Consider the following 23,105-nt stretch of genomic DNA (forward strand, 5'->3'; position numbering starts at 1 on the left):
TCCATCTGGAAAAAGCACAAACTACCACCAGAACGTATTTTAAATTATTACACCGATCCATGTGTATGAAATCTAGCTGAATCACTTCAAAGGGGCAGGAAGGAGGAGCGAAGTGACCAGCAGGAGTTGGGGTTCCCTTGCCAGGATTATGCATCAGGCATACCATACAATTCTTCACCACTCTCTCTGCACATTTACTGATCCCATCATTCTTCCAGACTGGAGCCAACATCTTACATATTCCTTTAGAACTTATATGCGCTACTCCATGCGCCATTGTCACCACTGCAAGCACATACGCATCAGGCAACATCCAACGCTGTTGTTCCGACAAATCAATCCAACACCCACTTGAATCCAACTTGCCCGTACTTTCTTTCCATGCACGTTTTTCCTCCTCAGTTGCTTCTTTCTGAATCTCTTTCACACTTTCCACTGTATCCTCACACATTCCAGATTCAGAAATCCATCTTGCAGACGTAGCAACATACATTCTACTCATCATATCTCTCGCTGTTTGTTTAGCAGTTTCATCAGCAAAAGCATTCCCTCGACCAACATCATCCGTGATTGCTTTATGAGCACTGCATTTCACAATTGCAACTTCAATCGGCAAGGTTAGAGATTCCAACAAGTCATTAACTAGCTGACCATGTTGAATCTTAGTTCCATGGGACGTAATGAAACCTCTTTCTTTCCACAACCGGCCAAAACTATGGGCCACGCCAAACGCGTACTGACTATCTGTGAACACATTCACTCTCTTTCCCTTAGCTAAAACACACGCTCTTGTTAGAGCTATTAATTCTGCAGCTTGGGCAGAATTCTGACTCACTCTTGCAGTCTCCACAATCGTTCTCAAAGTCGTTACCGCATAAGCAGCAGTCACATCACCATTCTCCAATTTAAAACATGACCCATCCACATACAACGTGCCATCTGGATCTGACAACGGAGTGTCTTTCAAATCAATTCGTCCTTTTGTCTCTTCCTCAGTTCTAAAACAACAATCATGGGGCTCAGAATCACTCGACTCTTGATTAGTCGGCAACAAAGTTGCTGGATTCAATACGTTGCATCTTTTGATTTGAATATGACTTGCTAGCAGTGTCAGCTCGTAGCCAGATAATCTAGCACTAGTAAGGTGTTGTGTCTTGGTTCTGTTCATGAGTGTATCCACAGCATGAGGAACCATAACCACTAGCATGTTGTTCATCACCAAACCAGCAGATTGTCGAATGGAAGCTGCAGCTGCCGCTGTAGCTCTCAAACAACTAGGCAATGCTCTAGCTACCGGATCCAATGTTGATGAAAAATACGCACAAGGGCGTTGTTTATCACCGAATTTCTGTGTCAGAACACTCAACGCACAACCTTCTCTTTCGTGAACATAGAGCGTGAATGGCTTACTGTAGTCGGGTGTACCCAATACAGGAGCTGAACACAATGCTTTTCGTAACTCAGAAAAACTCTCCTGACATTCATCAGACCATGGCACCGGACTCGGAACATTTTTCCCAGTCAAAGCTACCAATGGTTTCGCTAAAAGAGAAAAATTTGGGATCCACTGCCTACAGTAAGAGGTAATACCTAGAAAGGCACGTACTTCTCTCTGAGTGCGGGGAACACTCATCTGAGTAATTGCTTTTATTCTCTCTGGGGTCAACTTCCTTCCCTCCTTTGACAAGAGATGACCTAGGTAGGTCACTTCTTGGCAGCAGTATTGCAATTTCGAAGGTGACACTTTGTGATTCAAATTGGACAAATGATGCAATAACGAGATCGTAAGTGCTTTGCAAGTTTCTTTGTCATCGGCAGCCACTAGAAGATCGTCTACATACTGCACTAGGGCAGAACCTTGAGGAAGTACAAAAGAATCTAACTGACTTTTTAATGCCTGACTGTAAATGGACGGACTCTCACAATAGCCTTGTGGAGCGCGTTTGAACCTGAAGCTTCGACCTCCTAGACAGAAGCCGAAAATATCCCTGCTTTCCTCGGCTATCGGAATGCTGAAAAAGGCATTCTTCAGGTCGATGACTGAAAACCATGTAGCTGTTGCAGGAATCAAAGTTAACAAGGCAGTGATGTCTGGAACCACAGGAAACTGCGGGACCACAATCTTATTAACCTCTCTGAGATCGATAACAAATCTATATACTGGAGGCTTTGTAGGATCAGTTTGTTTCAAAATCGGTAATACAGGACTGTTACAGACATTTCCTCTAGTTTCTTCGACCACGCCTTTCTTAATCAAATCTTGTACGATCAATAAAAGTGCACGTTCACCTTCACTAGAAATTTTGTATTGGGGAATTCGTGGAAATTTTACATTTGCTTTCAAAGTAACTACATACGGTGGTATTTCCAAAAGGCCTACATCATTAGGACCAGTCGCCCAAAGAGTATCAGGGAGTGAACGCAGCTCTGGCGGGAGTGCATCCATTGACAAGTACATCGGAGAGGTGATTCTTTTACCCAACGTAAGCTGTACTCCTTCCGGAGAACAGTGCAATGTCGCATATAGGCGTTTTAATAAGTCTAAACCAAGTAGATTTTCATTACAGCCTGTCGTCAAAATCAAGGGTGCTTTCAATTGACACGGTCCAACGGAAATAGACAAAGGACCAGATACAGGGTTGTAAACGGGGGCGCCTGAAAAACCTACAGAAATATTTGTTAAGCCGGACAAAGGTGCGCCAGGGAGTTTCGCATGAATGATAGAACTTTTTGGGGCACCAGTATCCAACAGAAACGGTTCGACTACACCTGATGTTGCTACTGCGACATAAGGCCCACTCTGATCCACTGGAACTGATACTACTCCCTCTCTCTGTCCATGGCTGTCCTAGTACCCATTTTGCTGAAATCCCTCATCCACTTCACAATAGTCTTCAACATGATACTGCTGAGATCTATTTTGCTGGGCAGACTGTCCATTTCGTTGATCAAAGTGATTGGAAGGGCGATCATTCGTCTGTGGAGGCATAGCACCTCGTCCTCGACCTCTAGAATTCTGCACAAAACCACCACGACCTCTCTGAGCTGCTGTTGCATTAAGACTGGACACTCATTCTTATAATGACCTTCTTTTTTACAGTACGCACACTGATTCCATTGATATTGTGGCCTCGGTGAACTATAATCTGTCCTTTGATACGATCCTTGCTGCGTATTATTCTGATTCATACGAGGCGGATACGCCTGTTGCAAAAGAACCTTAGTTTTTAAATCTTTCGTTTTCTTATCCGATTTCTCTTTTTCCTCTTTATCCCTGTTTTCATAATACTGTGCAGTTGCAAGTATTTGCGCAGTTGTAGAGACAGCCCACGCACTCTCGGAATCTTTCAATTTGTTGCAGAGCTCTGGTAGCAAGTTGTGTACAAATTTATCGACAAATAATCTCTGTCCTCCTTCTGTGCTCATATCCTGACCACTATGATCTACAAAAGTCTCTTCGAACCTCATGAAGAAATCGGAGACACTTTCGTCTTTCTTCTGCCTGCATGCGGACAACTTGTCCAAGTTAACGCGCAGTGCTGGCATCAGAGTCTTCATTAAGTCAATTATCCTACCTGGAAGATTAGCAATTAGAGGTTCGGGTTTGGAACCACCTATTTGCTGACCATCTGCTGCAATGATAGCTGCCCAGTCACCACCTAGAGCAACTGGATGATTCTCCCTACGAATTTTAGCCCAAATTGGTTGCGGAACTACATTCCCAAATAACATGTCGATGTCCGCTAGATTCATAACACAAGCCTCAACTGTTTGTGCTAACTCCTTATAATATCCAGCAGGATTCTTACGCGGATCTGGCAGGGCCTGTTTTACTGCCAATACTTCAGCTCGCTTCCAAGGAATGTGTATCCACACTCTCTGGAATTGTGCCGGAGCGGCTGCAATACCATGGGCCGCATTAGCTTGCACAGCTTCGCGCCAAATAGGAGGAACCTCCCTCATTGGATATTGGCCAGTCCGCTTCGTACTACTTTTCTCTAAGTCTCTCGGTGAACGAAGAGATGGATCATTTCTAAAACTTAAAATCAGTTCCATCGCTTCTTTTATATCTTGACCCACTATCATACCTGCAGCAAACTCTTTTTGAACATTAATTAATTCTTCTAGGTTCGATTCAGAATCATCTTCTTCTAATTCATCACGCAACAGGGAGCACATCTCGTCAAAAACATATCGTTGCGTTGGTTCCTTCCACTGCATAAAAGTATCTAGTACATCTCTCGTACTATATCTCCTACTTTTCGAAATCCATCTAAGAGCCGTGGAATCTAATATTCCCCGTTCCTCAGTACTTGGGAGCTGACTACGTCTTTGTACGGAATCAGAAGTAGGAGTCTTAATTAAAGTTTTATAGAGAGGAGACAGAATGCTAGAAACAGAATCAGTAATTTTTCGACAAACAGAAAGCGGAGTCAACATACTGGCAGATGCAGAGAACACAGTAGTAGTAGGAATAAATAGCGGGACAGTAGGAGTATCAGGTAAGACAGCTTGTGAAACAGGAGGTGTAAGCGATACAGGTATAGGTAAAGAAGTCGGCAACCCAGGAAGAGGAGGTGCCGTGGGTACATTCACATTAACCACAGGAGGTACAGGAGCTTGATTCTGAGGGGCAGGAGCAGGAATACCAGGTTGTCCAGCAACCGGCAATTGAACATTCGGTACAGGCGGAGCCGTAGCACCTTGTGCATACGGTGGAGGTGACTGTAACAGATAAGACAACAGAGGATCGTTTTCGAGGTCCTCTACGGTCTTAGTTGTTTTCGATGGCAAGGCAGGATAGCACTTGTCGATCGCTAAATTATGTTCCCTAATGGCCACCTCTACGGCCTTCTCAGACTCGTTGACTTGCAGCTGCTTAACAGCCTGCTCTAGAGTCAACTCTTGCTCTTTTTGCTCTTTCTTTAATCTTTTAATTTCTCTCTGTTTGGATTCTTTTCGCCAGTAACGGAAAGAATCAAACATTGCCGGCCGGGCTTTCTTCCTAAACAATTTCATTTCTAAATTATCAAGGATTTCGGGTTCAAAACTACCATGCAGTGGCCAACTAAGGACACCATCTTTTTCCGTATAGCGGACCCACACCTCATTATAAGATATAGGACCCACACCAAATTTACAATACAAATCATATAGAGGAGTCCCAATCGGAGGAACCAGACATGAATCCTCCAATCGTGAATCACTGTTGCAACCAAAACAAGACAACATACAATTTCTCCGACTTACCATTTTGTAATCCGGAACACAGAACAAACAAAACAAGAAACAGATATGTGCACTTGAACCAAGAACTTAGGCCTACCAAAACCGAACTGATGTATCGATACCCAAACTAAACCAAATAGATTATCGCAACCAGAACAACCAGTGATAACCTTACAAAACCAAACCAAACCAAGAACCGAAAAAGGATTTTAACAACCCTCACGAAGTAACCAACTAGCAACCACTAAATACTTAACTGAGGCACTGAAGACGTCACCAAGGAGAAACCCGTCACGTTTCGCCGTACTAAGGACTGCACCTCGGGTCCAAGACAGGGCGACGGTCAAGGCAACGGCCCACTGCAGCCGTCCGAACGGGAACCCTCGTGGAAGAGAACTTCGGGCCACTTTTGCGATATGCCGGGATCGATGAAGTGGGGCGCCTCCCTCAGGAATCTTCACACGAAGCTTCTCGAACTCTTCAGGCTTTTGGACCGGTACCGAATGACGTCGCCCCACGTTGGGCGCCAATTGGAGTTCTGGACTTTTTGGTTCTGTCCAGAGGTGTCAGGGAACAACACCCAAAGACCCCGGAGTTCCACCTGTCTTGGTGCACAAATAAACAGAAACACGGGCTTCTCGATGGTGGCGTCAAAGACCAAAGGTTTATTACTGCAGGGACACAGAAGTCACAGAAACTACGCAAGGGCAGTGTCTAGGAGCCTGTTCGATTTGTACAAAGAGGGTTGCTCCTTATATACTAAATATTAGGCTTCGGGCAAATTCTTTACATGTTAGTACATTCCCAAACCTTTGTGTCCTAAACAATAAATATTTGGCGTTGCACAGGAATCGTCGACAATATCTGATGTCAAAACATTACGAACGAGGGGTTCCCACTTTTCCATCATAATCTCATGTCAAGTTTTCATTCAAGACCCGGACCGCCTCATCGTAAAGTTCGTTACCTCCCCCTAATAAAGGCCCAGAAGGAAAGGAGCAGAGCCAGGTGCAGAAGATAGAAAAGCAGGATAAGGGATATTTGTGGGTTGTAAATGGGCAAGGCTACCAGCTTCGGCCGCCTAATCATGATCAGGCCAACGACCACGAGAACCAGTATAGCAGGACTAGCCTCGGGCAGAGGAGGCAGCCTTTGTCGAGTCATGCAGCTACAGCGTGTTCTGTTCTAAGGTGCACGTGTCACTAGAGAGGTGAATCTCCGGCTAAGGCTACGTGTCCTTAATCGAAGTGAAGTGATCAGAGGTTATTGCGTATGTGAGGGCAAGAAACACAAAATGGCTGCCATGATCTAAGATGGATGCCATGGGTAGATCGGAAATGTGTTCGTAACAGGAGTACTCTTGCTCGTAGCGTAGCGAAAACACCAGGATATGCTAAATGGATCATTTGCGGTTTGCTGATACCAATATTATGTATTTCCGACAATATTGAAAACACGGGTTCAAATCGTCACGGAACCTCAAAGGGGGGAATTTTCCTCCCCTGTAAATAAGGGTTGGTTGACAATCTTCCAGAATTCTCTACTGTTTTTTAATATTGCTGGATCTGAGAGCTGTGTCCAGGCTTCATCTTTAATCTGTTTTTTCCTGTCTGCTATGGCCTTTTTATATTGGGCTCTACTGGTGGTGATAATTTCACGATTTTTTGGGACAGCTTTTAAAGCATTTAGCAATGCAGAGTGTGTTTTTGAGCATCTGTGGTCAAACCATCTTTTAATGGGCATTGTCTTAGGTTTAGAAACGACAGATAGCCTGCAATTAATCTTGCTACATATACTACCAAATGCAAATATCACTTCCCTATCGTTGGACACACTAGATAGACACACACCAACCTCATCCTCAGCCTCAGAAAGTACCTCTTGTACAAAGAATTCCGGGATTATACTATCCCATTTCAGTCTGCGTCCCTGGTCCTTGACTTTAAGTGCTTGTTTGTTGTTACATGGGCCATATTTACGCCCTATAAGATCAAGAGTTACTAGGTCCAGGGAGACAGGGTTGTGATCACTGAAAACAGAAACCACAGTTTTATACATTAAAACCTTAGCTAAAAAGCATGCTGAAATAAATATATAATCAATGATAGAGCCATTGTCTGTTCCCTTAAAAGTAGGGGCCCTTGCCCCCCCCCTCCCCACAGCTGGATTTGTATAAATTCCATCTTGCTAGAAAGTTTTTCTAAACAATCCCCCTGTTTGTTATGTTCAAGATGGATGGGCAAACAATTAGGAGGGGATTCTAGATCATCGCAAATACACATTAGTGAACACGGGTGTATATTAAAATCACCCAAAAATATGATTTCAAAAGAATTAACGTTTTCACTATAGACTGACAAAAATGGTCCAATCTATCTAGACTATGTAATGTACAGTCTGATGCATTGGAGTTGTAAAAATTTATAAATAAAATGTTGGGAGATTCTACTGAAGAAAGTTCAACAATTAAACATTGCTCGGATCCCGAGTCACATTTCTTTAGGCTACCTTTAATGTCTAGTTTAAAGAGGCTTAACAATCCTCCCTTAGCTCTTCCTGCAGCGCTAGACACTGCGGGAATACAGAAATGACTATAGCCATCTAAAGAAAAACTGTTGTTTGTATCCCATGTTTCCTGCAATGCAATGATGTCGAACGTAATCATAAAATCTGACCATGCCACATTGCCTACTTTAGCCCTGATTCCCGCAATATTCCAGGTAAGCATACTAAATACTGGTACATTGTTCTCCTCATGACTTATATGTTCAGGCAGAAGTCAGTCGTTTTGATCCAAAAAGGATAGAGGGGCATATCGGTTAGACAACAAAAGAGGTTGTGCAAAAGGATTTTGGTGAACTGGAAGAGCTGGGTGGTTTACAATGTTTTGGTGTTGATCACGACCCCATCTGTTATTAATATCCCAATTATTATCCCACCCAAAGGCTGGAGTCCTAGGGTAGGTGAAGTTCTGCTGTTCTCCATAAAAAAAATTTCGAGTTAATGGGACAACAGAACCCTGCCTGCGTTGGGGCGGGAGTAGGTTAGTGAGGATGTTTGGCAAAACGCCAGTATGTGAGAAACTCACTGCCACACAATCCCCTTTAAATTTTTTGGGACGATTTCCTAACCAGGAAACCCTTTTAGCAGTTTTGATCTCTTGGGCCAACTGTTGCCCCCCACCACCCCTGAGCTAACCTCATGTTATTTGTGAGCCATTGCAATGCCTTATTAGACAAAGAGGAGGGGGATTCTACTATACCAGCTTCTAGGGGGGGTACATTGGCTAGTACTAGGACAACAGGTGAGGCTTCGACTATAAATTATAAAGGGTCCGTTAACTGGGCTTCTGCTGAAGGAATCTCAACTGTTAAAGGACCATCCCCTTTACCAACTATTTCATTAGCTTTCAAGACCGGTATCTGGATTGGGGGATTATTATGTAATAGTTCATCTGTTTCCTCACCTTCGAGATCAACATGCTCTCCAATGTTATTGTCCAAGTTGGCTACCAGCGTTGTAACGTTATCAACACCCTCCATTAATTTATTCTGCTGGCCACCTAACTTTTTAACCTCAGTTTGTAACTTGTCTATTTTGGCAATTAGAGGTTTAACAATGGCTTTAATGTTACTTTCAATTAGCTCAGCAATTTTAACAAACAGATCATCATCAACATTAACATTAGGCTTGGCTCTTCCCTCTCCATTTTCCTTTAGGTTAACCTATGGGGTGTTTGCCCTCTTCCTCCTTGTCCCCGACCTTAAACCTCCCCGTTTTGGCTGAGTTTTTGCCCTAGAGTGATCTGACCGAGAAGCTTGATCAGAAATAGACTGGTCTTCTTCTGAGGGACAAACATGTATCTCCTGTTCCAAATCACTGTCTATATTGTTCACAGGGTCCGCAATAAGTACCTCTGGGCCTGGCACAATATTTTCAATTAAAATGCCGGTATCATGAATAATAGGGCAGTTAGAGCGGGCTTCAGGATCAGTCTCCAAGGATATGATATCATCAGAGGGGGGAAGTAAGGTAGGATTCAAACATCGTAAATCGGGTGATTGACTCAACCCCAAAGATTCTCTCCTCTGTATATTTATTTTTTGCACAGTTTGAACCAAATAGTTTTCCATAGTGTTTGCTATAGGAACTGCGCCTCTTTTCGGCATCCTGCCACTAAAGTCAGAAGGCTATCTCCTCAGGCTTAACAGTAGATATGATTTGAAAACAACAATGCCTTACTTGGGTTATAGAGTATATCTCAAGCATCCGACGGGTTTCTGGCCCTGTCCCTGGCGATTCCTGCCGATGAGGGCGGTAGAGGGCCCGCCCTTTGCCCCGGCTTAGCTCTGGGCGTCCCGCTCGCGTCCCGCGTCGTGGGGGTGTCTGCCAATTTATCGCGCCTTCTGGCGCTCCCTCCCCGCGTTTGTGGCGTCAGGTACGCGCCACCGCGAGGCCTGCCGGGTGTTGTAGTCCCCGGAGCGGCGGCGCGATGTTTGGAGGCTTGGTGACTCTCGGCGGTGGCGGCTCGTTCTTCTGGCTGCTTTGGTGACTCTCGGTGTTGGCGGCGGTAAGTAATTCTCCCCACTATCAAAAGCCTTTTCTGCATCAACAAAGATAGCAGCTAGGGGAATTGAAAGGGATGAGGCCTTTTTTAAAACGTTAAGAAAGAGACGGGAATTATCAGAGGTAAGTCTACCCTTAACAAAACCACATTGCTCTTTACCAATAAGATGAGGCATAAAGGGATCTAGGTGCAAAGCAAGCAGTTTAGCAAATAATTTGTAGTCCACATTAACTAAAGAAATTGGACAATAATTTTTACAAAATTTCGGATCCCGACTCTCCTTTGGAATAAGACAAATGGTGGCTTCTTGAAAGGTACCTTCTGCTTTACCAGAGGAAATGAATGATTGAAAGAGCGTTAAAAGTCTGGGTAAAAGAAGATCAGAAAAATGTAAATGAAATTCAACAGGAAAACCATCAGGGCCAGGTGATTTACCTTTCGTAAGAGATGTCAGAGCCGCTGATAATTCATGTAATGAGAGGTCAAGTTCCAGGTCTGGAAAATTAAGATGGGGATTAGAAGAGCTGGGTAACTTCTCAAAATAATTATGAATAAGGGAAGGAGTGGGGGGGTACTCTGGAGTACAAAGTTGTTGATAAAATATTTGAAATTGTTCAAGTATTTCTTTATCTTTATATAAGAGAGTGTTGTCGGGAGAATAAATAGAATCTATGAGAGTGCGCTCTTTACCAGATTTGAGATAATTGGCTAAGAGTTTTCCTGACTTATTGCGTCCACCATAATAACAAGCGCTGCTACGGAGGAGAATGGAAGATGCATTGTTAGTAGTAAGTTTGTTAAATTCTAACTTTGCACGTAAAAGATATGGGGACATAAATTTATCGGAAGAGGTATGAAACTTATGTTCTAAGGATTTGATATGTGACAATTTACGTTTCTGAAGAAATTGCTTCTTTTTCTTAGAAACAAAATCAATGATAAATCCCCTTGCAGTAGCTTTAAAGGAGTCCCAAAGAATATGAGGAGAAGTAGTAGGGTTGGAATTAAAGAGAAAGAAATCATTAGTTAAAGAGCGGAAAGAAGAGGAGAAATTTGGGTCGCTGAGGAGTGCACTGTTAAAACGCCAACGTGAAGGCTTCGGATGAGGAGGAAGTAAATCAAGGTCTGTTACAACAGGGGCATGATCCAAAATAACTATGCGTTCGATCGAAGAGGATAAGAGAGATTTGAAAGAGATTGAGACAGAAAGATATAGTCCAAACGAGAGAAAGAAGTATGAGGAGGAGAAAAAAAGAATAGTCCAAAGTGTCAGGGTGAAGGAGTCTTCAAGAATCAGTGAGATGTGATTATAAGATAGTATCAAGAAACTGTTTATGGGGTTTGTGAGGAATGAAACGAACTGCAGACTTGCGATCAAGGAAGGGGTCAATAACCTGGTTACAATCACTACCCAGGACAAACAAATCAACTCTATATTGAATATATTTGTTCGTAATTAGAGGCCAAAAAGAGTTATCAGGCTGCGTGGGAAAATAAACATTAAAAACAGTTATAGGTATAGAATTAATAAGCAATTTAGCTAATATCCATATACCATCATCATCATGTCCTTGAGAAAATTTTTACATTTAAATGTTTTATGAATTAGGATGGCAACTCCATTTTTCTTATTGTTAGAAGGGGAAAATTAAACTGTACCCACCCAATTCCTTTTTAATTTGAGGGATTCAATTTCAGTAAGATGGGTTTCTTGTAAGAGGACTATATCAGGATTATAAGACGCTAAATGGGAAAGTACTCTCTGTCGTTTAATGGGATTAATAAAACCTTTTACATTCCATGTAACAACTCTAAAAATACATTTTTGTAATATGAATAAGAACAAGAGATGCAAAAAAATGTATAATGAACAGACAGTCGAAAAGAGAAGAAAAGAGATGGAGAGAAATAAAGAAATGTAACAAGCAACATCAAAAGAAGGATAAGGGTAAAGAAAAGGAAAGAAAAGGAAAACTGCAAAGGAGAAAAAGATGAAGTAAGAAAAAAGACAGTACATATCCAAAAGGATGACTGAAGTGAACATTCCTGAAGGGGAATACAAGAGGGAAATGGGGTAATGGTGCCACTCAACAAGACGGACCACCTGAAGAACAGGAATCCAACCGCACCAGGACACAAAAAGGAAACCAAAGGATAGGAGCCACACAGGTTAAGGGATCAAGGGACACAAACTTGTGCTGGAATAACCGAAAACAAATAAGAAAAGAAAACAACATTAGGAGAGATCAATACAATGAAAACAACAAATAGACATGTATATCGGAATATTTAACGATTCTCGTATTAAATTTGAGAAGAAACACCAACAGGAAATCTGCAGGAAGAAACTAGAAAACAAACAAATGTAAATGCTGAGTAAATTAGCCAGTAGGAGGAGTAGAGGTGTCCATGCCGCTATTAGATTGAATATCTAAAGTTCGCCAGGGTCCAAAAAAGTCCAAGTACGATTTTTTGAAAAGTAACCTAGAAGGTGCATGGGTGGAACAAGCCGTATCTAGCACCAAGAGATCTCAAAGGAGCGCGAAGACTTAGGAATTATTTTCTTCTAGTCGCAGTGGCATTAGAGACATCTTGAGATATAAACACTCTCTGACCAAGCCAGGAGACTTGACGCTTGGCTCTTGTAGGTAGAGTAGGTCTGTAAATTTCAAGAAGAGAATGATGACTCCACGTGGTTTTGATGAAGTAGAGGAACGAGGACCAAGTCTATGGGCACTTTGAATACTAAGAGAAGTAGTAGGAGGCATATTCAGTAATGTCGGGAAGAAAGAAGTGAAAAAAGTCACAAGATCATCAGTCACCAAGGATTCAGGTAAGCCATAAATACGAAGGTTGTTTCTCCTATTCCTGTTTTCTAAATCTTCCGTATGTTGCTGAAGAGTCAGGATAGACTTTTCCAAAGCAGAGATACGTTGGGAGTTAGTTTGAATCTCCATAACCTGTTGTTCCACAGAGGTAATTCTATTGTCCATCGACGAACATTTTTCCTTCAAAAGTTGCATATCACTGCTAGTCTCCTCAACAAATGGAGGTAATGCGTGAATTATTAACTCCATAGAGAAAGTAGAGGATGACTTGTCAGGAGAAGGAGGATCATGTTTCAAGCGCTTAGTCGAGGTAATAGGAGGGGAGGATTTGGTGGACGTAGATTGATTTGATGAGCTGTTAGGTGTTACGCCAGCCATTTGAATTCCAGCAGTCGGAGAATTTGAGGTTGAGGAGGATGACGCTCATACACTAGTGGAAGGCACAAAAACAAACTTCGGTTTGGGCAATTTACCCATAGACGTGTATTAAAATGAATGTAGGCTGAAAGTCAGGGCAGTGAAGAATGGACAGAAGTAGAAATTGATCTTCAACCTATTCACAAAAGCTGAGATTGACTAGTGCAGCACACAATGGAGATCATGCGAGAAAAAGGCACAGCAGATTCTTGTTGCAAAGCGCAAAAGATGGAGGAGACAACTGAGGAACTCGAGGTGTAATGAACAGCCAGCAAATGCTCAGCAGCCAAATAACAAGTAGCAGATTGTGACATCAGTAGGAGGCAGAGGAAAAACCAAGGAGTAAAAAGTTATGTCGGATTTGGTAAGAACCTCCTGAAGATTACTATCCGGATAATAACGATGGTGCAGGTGTTTGAAATGGCGGCATTCCTGAGGTAAAAACCAGGAGGCAACAGTAGACTGTCAATCATAAAATTTCAAAAGCCACTTAGTAGCCAGTTGTGTAGTGCAAAGGATGAAGAAATCCGCTGAGAAGCATGAAAAGCGATGAACAGCAACCAAACGCTGGAAAAACGGTAAATGACAAGTAGCAAATTATGATGTCAATTGCTGGGAATGAAGAAGCAAGTAGCAAACACTAATGTCGAAGTTGTAGATATGAGGCTCTTGAAAATGGTGGCTGGAGAACAACGAGGGTGCAGGCACTTATAAAGGCGGCATTCCTGGGGTAAAATTAATTGTAAATCCAAGTTGTAGGCAAAGCATCCTGAAAGGTAGTAAAGATGGCACTTTCAAAAGTTGAAAGATGAAGATCAACAGGAGCAAATGGGCCAGCATATGAAGAGCGCATTCTGAAAAGCGTGAATTCCGTCATGTTTTACTCGCGCTATGCTTCAAAATGGCAGCTATTAATGCTGGAGGAAACGAGAATGAAATAACAATGAGCGCGACGCACTGGAAGCTCCGAAACGGTCTCACCCCGTACTCCAGGTGTTCCAATGCATACCGCTGCTGGTAGGATCCCACAGGTCCGGGAAAAGCAGTAATAAATCTCAGGAAGAGCTGCCGGTGCGGCGGAGGTATTCCCCTAGGCAGCCATCTTGAACGGCGCCGAAACCACGCCTATGACGGCCATCTTAACCAGTAAGTTTGGGCTGACACCTAAAAACTACTGAGCGAGGTTCAGAGCTAGTCACAAGCTATCCACACAGAGCTAGGTTGACTGCTTAGACAATGCTGGTAAGGCACTGAAGGGCTGGATGAGGAGCAGTAAAGTAGATGATTATCCCGGGCTGTACAACAAAGGAGCAAATACCTGAGCTGCACCAACACCTAGTAGAGAGTATGCTTTCTGACCCCAGGAAGCTTGATGAGGAGGCAGATATCTGGGTCAGCACCAGAGTGTCCAAAGAAATACCATGCGGGTGACCACAAGAAGATTGGTTCAGGTTCCTCCAAACAGAGTGTGGGGGAGGTCCAACGGGACCCAGACACGTCCTAGGGTAAGGGGGGAGGAAAGGGTTCCTATCTCCCGTCTGATATGAGGGAGGTTCTGGCGAGCAGTGACCCCGGGTGCCCCATTTCAAACCTCACTGCTTTGATTGTTCTCAACTGTGACACAAGCAGGGAGACTCTAATTTTTATACTGGTGAAAACCCTACAGTGGTGGCCAATGAGGCCTTATGGGAAAGTAGTACCCAGGTCAGGTCATAGAACATTCCTTGATCTCTCTCACCTGGGAGATAGACTCAGAGGCTGAGTTGGAGATCACTGAGGGCGAGAGTCATTGCTTCCACCAGGTGGGAGTGAATGGGGTCACAACCCCTGCTCTGAGGTATACTGGGGCTAGCAGGATTATAGTTAGGGAAGAGCTAGTCTTCCCAAAGCAGTACACTGTTGAGGTGTGTAGAGTGACTCCAGCCAATGGTCAGGACATTTCTGTCCTATGACCCTGGTGTCCCTAGATCCGGGTGGGGAGGTGACCCAGAGGAGGGTCATAGTCTGTCCCCAGCTGCCCCCTGACTGCATTCTAGGGAATGAGTTGCCCCCAATGTCAGAAGAACTGGGAGGGATGGCTGCCACAGGTGCCCTGACAGTTCAGTTTTCTGCGGTTACCACTCCCAAATAGAGAGCACAGATTGCCAAATGTAGGTGCAGGGGGAGGAAGGACTCAGTTCAGTTCAGTTCATGAAGCTTTATTCGGTTCATAAAGAATAATGACCATAAAAGCACAACAAACATGCAACAGGATAAAAATACAAGCAATGATTAAAAGATCATACTTTTCCTAAAAGTCATAGATTTACAAATAAAACTGGCATTATAAAAACATATGTTGGGGCAGTCCAAATTGTACAACAAACACATTGCATCCTCCACACTAAAAACACCATACTTGAGAAATATTGTTTTTAAAAAGGATATCCTAACATTCTTGAACAGGGTGCAAATGAGCATAAAGTGCATTGTGCTTTGTTTTGAATGCCCATCGCAGGGGCAGGGGCCAGCCGGATGCTGTTTTGGATGTGGGAAGGCCACCAGTACATGAGCAGTTCCAACTCTTAGTCTAGTCAGTACAAATCTATGCACAGGCCTAGTTACCACGCTCAGGTAATTCTGGAATCCCTCAGTAACAATATATTTATTATAAGCATTAACAGTAACAAGAGAATTACTCACAGCTGAGCGTTTATGGGCTCTGTAAGACTTAAAAGAGTTTTTCATGTCCTGTTTGGCGAGACCTCTGGGGGGACAGTGATCTAGCAACAAATTAATACCAAAGATAATTTTGTAACAATCTATAACATATTTAAGCCATGGTATCTGCAAACAATTGTCTAATCCGAGGCAGACCCTAATTACAAGTTGATTAAACTCAGTCTCTTCCTTGAGCCAAATGGCTCGGTAAAGCAATAGAGGCCTAAGTAAAGCAAGTTCGCTCAGGTAGGAGACTCCAACCTCTTTGTGAATCAACTCTGTTGGGGCAGATTTAGGGAGGAACAATCATTTCTTAAGGAAGTTATTTTCTTCTATCTGCAAACGTTCAATATTGCAGTAACCCCAGAGCCCCGCCCCATAAAGGGCAATGGATACACTACGTGCCTTATAGATTTCCATCATATCCTTGATTCGCCTATCCCCCAGCTTAGACGCAAATTTAAAAATGCTATAAGAACTTTTGCTCATTTTAGTTCGAACATTCGTTAGTTCTTGCCCCCAGCTGCCATCACTAGTGAAAGTTACCCCCAGGTAGCAGAAACTATTCACATGCTGTACTTTATCCCCATCTATAAAAAAGGAATGGCTTTTACCCGCATTTGTTCCACAGGTCATTGTATGGGTTTTATTCTTATTGATCAGCAGTCTCCTGCTCCCAGTAAATTTGGTGAACTTGTCTCTTGACTTTTGTCCAGCCCAAGGGTACAGACCCTGGGTAGGATGGCCAGTTACAGGATACCACCTCTGTACTGGTGGGAGGTAAAGTGCAAAAAAGGTGCAAGCCATCTGGGGCTATTGCCCCCACTCTCAGAAACCACAGAGAACAGGGACCCTGGAATTGCCGGGGGCCTGGTTCTTGACACTGACAACTGTAAGTGACCTCTTTTGGTTGCAGTCCTTGTGTACATAGTTTTCCTTAGGTTGGGGCCAGAAGTCAGACCCAGGAGTTAAATGGACCACATCACCCTGTTGGCCATTGTGGTATTATCTGCCTACTGGGATGCATTTGTGAGCAAGTTAAGGTTAGGTGCTGCATAGATGGGCCCACAGGTAAGGAGAAGGATTGCCAATGGGTTAATTTAGTGCCCCTGAGAGCATAGACAGGGGGATACAACAGGGTTTAGAGAGTCATAGAACTGGCAAGTACCCCTGCAGTAGTGGGCCATTGTCCAGATTCTATCGCCCTAAGCAGGAAAGCCCATCAAGTTATTGGTTAGGCTACCCTTGCTTTAGGCTGGGGAGCGGGTCGTGTTGGAAAATAACCCTCTCTGAAGGGATACCCCAATTATTTTTCCTTCCTCCTCCTCTTTTTGCTGAACTCTTTTTGCTAGCCTTAGGTCTCTGAACACTTAACTACTGCTAATAAGTGCTAAAGTGCATGCGCTCTTTCCCTACACATGTGTGTAATTGGTGTATACCTGATTGACCTATATTATTTTACTTGTAAGTCCCTTGTAAGGTGGTATACCCAATACCCATGGCCTGTAAGTTAAATGCTACTTGTTGGCTGCTGCACTGGTTGTACCACCCACTGCAGTAGCCTTTCAAACCTGTCTTAGGCATGTCACTGCAGTGCCTGTGTGTGTAGTTTACTGCCACTTCGACCTGGCATTTAAAACTAATTGCTAAGCTTTAAACTACACTTTTATTACATATAGGTCGCCGCTAAGGTAGGCCCTATGTAGCCCAAAGGTCAGGGTGCTGCATAAGTAAAATATAGCACATGTACTTTTATGTCTTGCATGTCCTGGTAGCGACAAACAACCTATTTCATTTTTCACTACTGTGAGGCCTACTACTCCCATAGTTTAGAATTTCTTAATACACTTTTAAGCTGTAATTCCTGATCGGAGAGGAATAGCTTTTTCATATTTCATATGTTTGGAATGGTATTGATAAATCCTACTTACTGGGGAATTTGGAGTTACCATTAATATTTTAGAAATGCCACTTTTAGAAAGTGGACATTCATCTGCAAGTACTGCTCTGTGGGACCAACAGACTTTCTCCAATACACAACTGGGGTGGTTGAGAACTAAACTTTGTGCATTCCCTCTACACAGCCCTAACAGAGGAAGGATAGGTATGTCTACATACATCTACATTCTGATGGGCTTGCCCGGGCAGGATGGAGGGGCTAACACTATACTTGAATAGGCAATGTCCCGTTCCCTCACAAAACACTGATTACCCCCAAAGGTAGCCTAGGAGACAGGACTGTACTGAAAAGGAAACCTGTGCTCTTCAGCGAGCTGCTTAGAAGTCACCCCCACATCAAAGGCACTTTTGGGTTTGAGTGCTGGGTCTCTAACCCGCTAAAATCAGACACTTCCAGGTCTTGAACTGAACCTCTGTCTGAAGGACTGCTGTGCTGTTTAACGGACTCAACTGGACTGCTGATCTGGAAGGTCTGCTTTTCTGCTTGCTGCCCTGCTGCCTGCTGCTCTCTGACTCTTCTGAAGGAGAGCTGGACTCTGCTTTTCCTCCAAGAGATCTCCAAGGGCTTGTTGACTTTCCTCCTGTTGCTTGAGACTTAGGGATATCAAAGTCTCTCTCCCTGCTCCTGCACCTCTCTCACTGGAATGGTCCAGATACTTACAACACTTATTTAAATGCATCTCCTGTCTGTGTGTAACAGAACCGGAGCATCAACCTAGTTACTGGAGTATAATTGGCGCATCGCATAAGAACCAGCTCTTACCTCCAGAGATTGTCCCGGGAAACAGCATATATCGCTGCCACAGCAGCTTTGCAAGATTGACACATCCTCTCGACTGCGTGTTAGAATCTGGTGCATCACTCAATGCATCTCGACTCTGACACCCGTCTTCAGAACTGACTCATCGCCTTCATTGCTTGGAGAAGATCAACGCATCTGTTGCTTGCGACCAGGAATGGTACTTTGTTCACTGGGGTTTGTGTGGGTCCTGTAGCCCACATGCAATCCCATGAGGTCAGCCCGAACTTTGATTTTGCAACAGTCTTATGTAACCTTTTTTAGTGCTACTTGCTTCTAAGCGCTTTACTACATTTATTCCTTTAAAATTCAATATCTCATATTTTGGATTTTTGTCCTTTTGGTCGAGTTTTGTTCAGAATATAATAATCTATGTTTCTAAACCAGTGTGGAGTCTTTTTTAGGGTATGTATATTGTGTTACTGTGTGTGTTGCACACATACTTTACACATTGCCTCTTTTGATAAGCCTGACCGCTCTGTGCCAAGCAGGTGAGAGGAGGTTATCTTTCAGTGTGTATTGAGCTTACCCTGACCAAAATGTTGGCTTCTCCTTGGACAGGGTTCATACCTTTGCCAATCAAGTGCCAGCTATTGCATGCGGCACCAAGTGCCAGCTATTGCACGGACCCATCGTCTTCCTTTTTTCTCAGCCTAATATGCTGTTCTTTTTAATGTTTTACATTGTTTTGTTTTTAAGTAACCTACACAATAAATTTTGTATTGATTGATTGATTAAGAAAGGCAGTAACCCAATTTCTAACATTTTGTTCACAAGCATTGCCTCAGGAATTAGGCTAATTTTGTGATTGAGGTTTGTCTTTGGATTTATTTTATGCTTAAATGGGGAACTTATGCTACGTTAACATCTATCAGTTAGTTGTAGAGGTTAGGAGTAACCATAGAGATGGGCTGAAGCTTACATATAGGCTTAATCTTAGCTATTGTGTGGTTTGTGCTGTGGTAATACTAACGTTAACCAAATTGCAATTAGTCTTGATATTAGTTCACATTAAACACATGCATACAACATGTATATAATTTCGTCCAATTAAAAGATGTCTACGAATTGATTGCTTTCTCAGAGTTTGGTTTTGTCAACCTCACCGACTTGAGTGACCCTCTCCAGAACACGTGGCCCAATAGGAAGTGGGAAAATCCTCTGTATAAAAAATTCTTCCAAACCGATTTCTTTAACATTTTCCCAAGTTCTTTAAAATGTTTCGACTAAACAGAGGCTAATGCTGGAAAACAATATATATGTGTGAATCATTCAGCAACACATCGCTTGCTTCCTTTGTTGAGGCCTTTGTATGTGACTCTTATTTTTCCTGTCATTTATTAAAATCGCCTTCAGTTGAACAAGCAAGGCCAACCTGCCTCTCTCAAGGACATCTGCCAGGCAGCTAAGACATCTAGCTCTGAGGTCATTGTGTCTTTGTGTTATCGTAGGGTATTCAGGACTCTCGAATCATTTTGAGCAACACTAGTGTGCAAAGGCCAAGGATATGCTGCCCTGCACGAAATACAATACATACGTTTATAAAAGAGGATATTTTCAAAAGTCTATTGTTTCCCTTGGTTTTCGGTTCCTGCCTAACCTTGAATTGCAAAGTAACTGGAAGCAAAAGCCAGTGAGGAGTAAGATCCACCAAATGTTGGACACTACACAACAACACCACAAACCAATAGTATCTTAAGGTTTCTCATTTTCCAGATATCGTCAGATCTGTATGCATTTTCACAGTACATAGGAAGTATCGATCCCTAGAATGGCCTTTAAAATAGGCCATGCTTTCTTCCCCAAAGCAGACCCCACTCTCTGGGTTTTGTGCTTGGAGCAGATGCCAGTAAAGGTCCTGGGATATTTGGTAATTCTAATCCCGAGGGGCACAGTATCATCAATCAATACTATTACATTGCAATGTATGTATGTATATGTATGTATGTATGTATAGGCATTTATATAGCGCACTACTTACCCGGAGGGTCCCAAGGCGCTTCGACCGCTGCGAAACCCTTCCTGGCTTCCCTGAGAGATGGTCCCTTAATGGGTATCTCCAGGGTGAGACCAGGCATCCCCGGCGGTCTGGTGGGGCCGTTAGTGAAGATGAGGCAAGCTAATGCCCAGAGTTGCCGAGTGTGAACGCTGATCAGAGTGGGCACCGAGGCGAGAGAATTATCGAGTCCGCTGACCCTGGTCCAGAAACCTGCCGCGCCGGGAATCGAACCCTGGTCCCAGGCCGTCCTCTGCTCTCGGGTCTGCCGCCTCTAACCAGTGAGCCACACTACTTCACCACCCCAGTGCATGGCCTTTTCTCACTTAAGATTGTTGGACATGAATCTATTATGGACTTTGGGGTGTTTCATTTGGTACTGGAATGACTTTATGTAGAGGACTGTGTTTGCATATTTCTCTTTTTGAAAATCCGTTGTGAAATTAGTTTCTCTCCGTATTTTAGTTGTAGACTTCCAGTCACCTATCTTCTTGTATTCTAATATACAACATGATCCACTTACCACCTTTAACATGAGAGGGTGCTACTCCCATTCTCCGTCCTCAAAAACTCTCATATTCTAACCACAGGTCTACAGGGGTAGCAGGGACCAGTTGTAGGCAGAGTAGGCAGCACATCAAGAGCAAGCAATCCACGTATTAGCAAAGTCTAACATACGTATTGACTCCCAGAACAAGGAACAAAAAATCTATGGTGTGCCAAAACATGCTGTTCCTGCTCTACCATCCGCGTTCAGGATGACTGCAGATGCCAAACAACTAAAACATTCCCCCCAACAAAAAATGCTGTGTCAACACAACATCATAAAAGAAACACAGCCTAAAAAATAAGAGCGATCCACAACACATAGCTTGAAAAAGGGATTAGGAAATTTTGAGATGATCCGAGTTACAATTTACAGTATGGAGAAGTCCTTCTTTAACAATAATTTGGTCAAAAATGGCCCCCTTCACCTGGGTGGGTTTAGAGCAATGTTGGATCAGGTTTATGCTAGTCACTAAGAGCTGTGACACCCACAAACATGCTGTTACAGGGTAGAGTAATTTTACTGATGATTAGTTTCAATAAGAGATCAATGAAGGAGCAATTATCAGCAGTAGGGTGATATATAGTGTGCAGTTATTAGAGGAAAAGTGTATTGACATCAATGCAAGTGAAAGGATGGGTAGGGATCATTTATTCAATTTATCTTTAATGGAATTTGTTTGAATAATTGGCACCTAACCTTTGACTTGACTCCACCTCCCACACGCTCCTCGATCCATGCAACTGACTGAGCAATCTAGAAGAATGCGAAAATGTATGCTAAGTTGTGAGGAGCTATTTTATCAGGTTGTCTAAAGAAACATGAGGTCCACACTTAAAGCCAGATGTAGGTAAATAGCATTTACCGATTTGAAAATACTGAATTTTACCGATTCGGTATTTTCGAATCGGTAAATGCTATGCAGCAAATCATTCGGTAAAAATTACCGAATCGTTAAGATTCGGTATTTACCGAATCAATATTTACCGATTCGGTAATTGCCATTTATTCCTATGGGCCTGGAGGCCCATAGGAATGAATGTCAATTACCGAATTGGTAAATACCGATTCGGTAAAAGGGGGAAAACATTGACAGGTGGCAGGGTGTCACTTTGACACCCTGTTGCACCGCTCAATTGTGTATGGGTGCACATGTTGCAGACATACATACATGTATGTCTGCAACATGGCACTGAAGCAATTTGCATAAAATTGCTTTTCTTTTGTTGTTATTTACCACCAACTTGTAGTTGGGGGTAAATAACGAATCCTCACATGGGATAAGCACTCATTTAAGTGCTCCCTACATTAGGAATTCGGTAATTTACCGAATCGGTATTTAAGAAGTCGGTAATTTACCGAATCCTTAAATTACTGATTCGGTAAATTACAGAATCCTTAATTTCGGGCCCTACATCAGAAGAGCCTATTACCAGTTGGTAATGTCCAAAATTCGTTAATTTCTGCCGTTACCGACCGATAATAGCCTTCCTACATCTGGCCCTTAGAGAGGAAATGGTGTCCACCATCTCCAAGTAATGTTTGGCTTCAGATATACAGCCATGTAGAATAATCAACTAATTTGCCAATCTCTTCTGGTAAAAGATAGGGAACTGCCTAGGCCAGAAGACATTCTTATTACATGGCATGGCTACTCTATATTTTCTATATAAGGATCTTTTTCAGGGATGGGTGCAAATATATTAGTGAGATGACTCAGTTACACTCACAGATCCAAGCTAGCTTTGGTCAGTGAGAGATCACAAGACCCCTTCAGTGCTTTATGCATATCATCTAATCAGATATGTTTGTAGATGTGATCAAAATATTTGGGTGTAAATAATGAATATGTGCAATTACCCTGGGTGACATACAATAGTATGTGTTTACCTTGTGGGAAGGATGTTTATTTGTAAAATGTGATAGTGAGGGTTGGAAATTGGGTTTTTGGCTATGGGGGGGGAGGGGTAGCGAAAAACTACTCAAGCAGTAACCACAATCTTTATCAAACACAAGCACACCCCAAATTAACCTGTGCTTAACCCTGTGGCAATGTGTAATAT

The sequence above is a fragment of the Lissotriton vulgaris genome, chromosome 1_1, assembly GCF_964263255.1.
Source record: "Lissotriton vulgaris chromosome 1_1, aLisVul1.2, whole genome shotgun sequence".
Taxonomy (NCBI): domain Eukaryota; kingdom Metazoa; phylum Chordata; class Amphibia; order Caudata; family Salamandridae; genus Lissotriton; species Lissotriton vulgaris.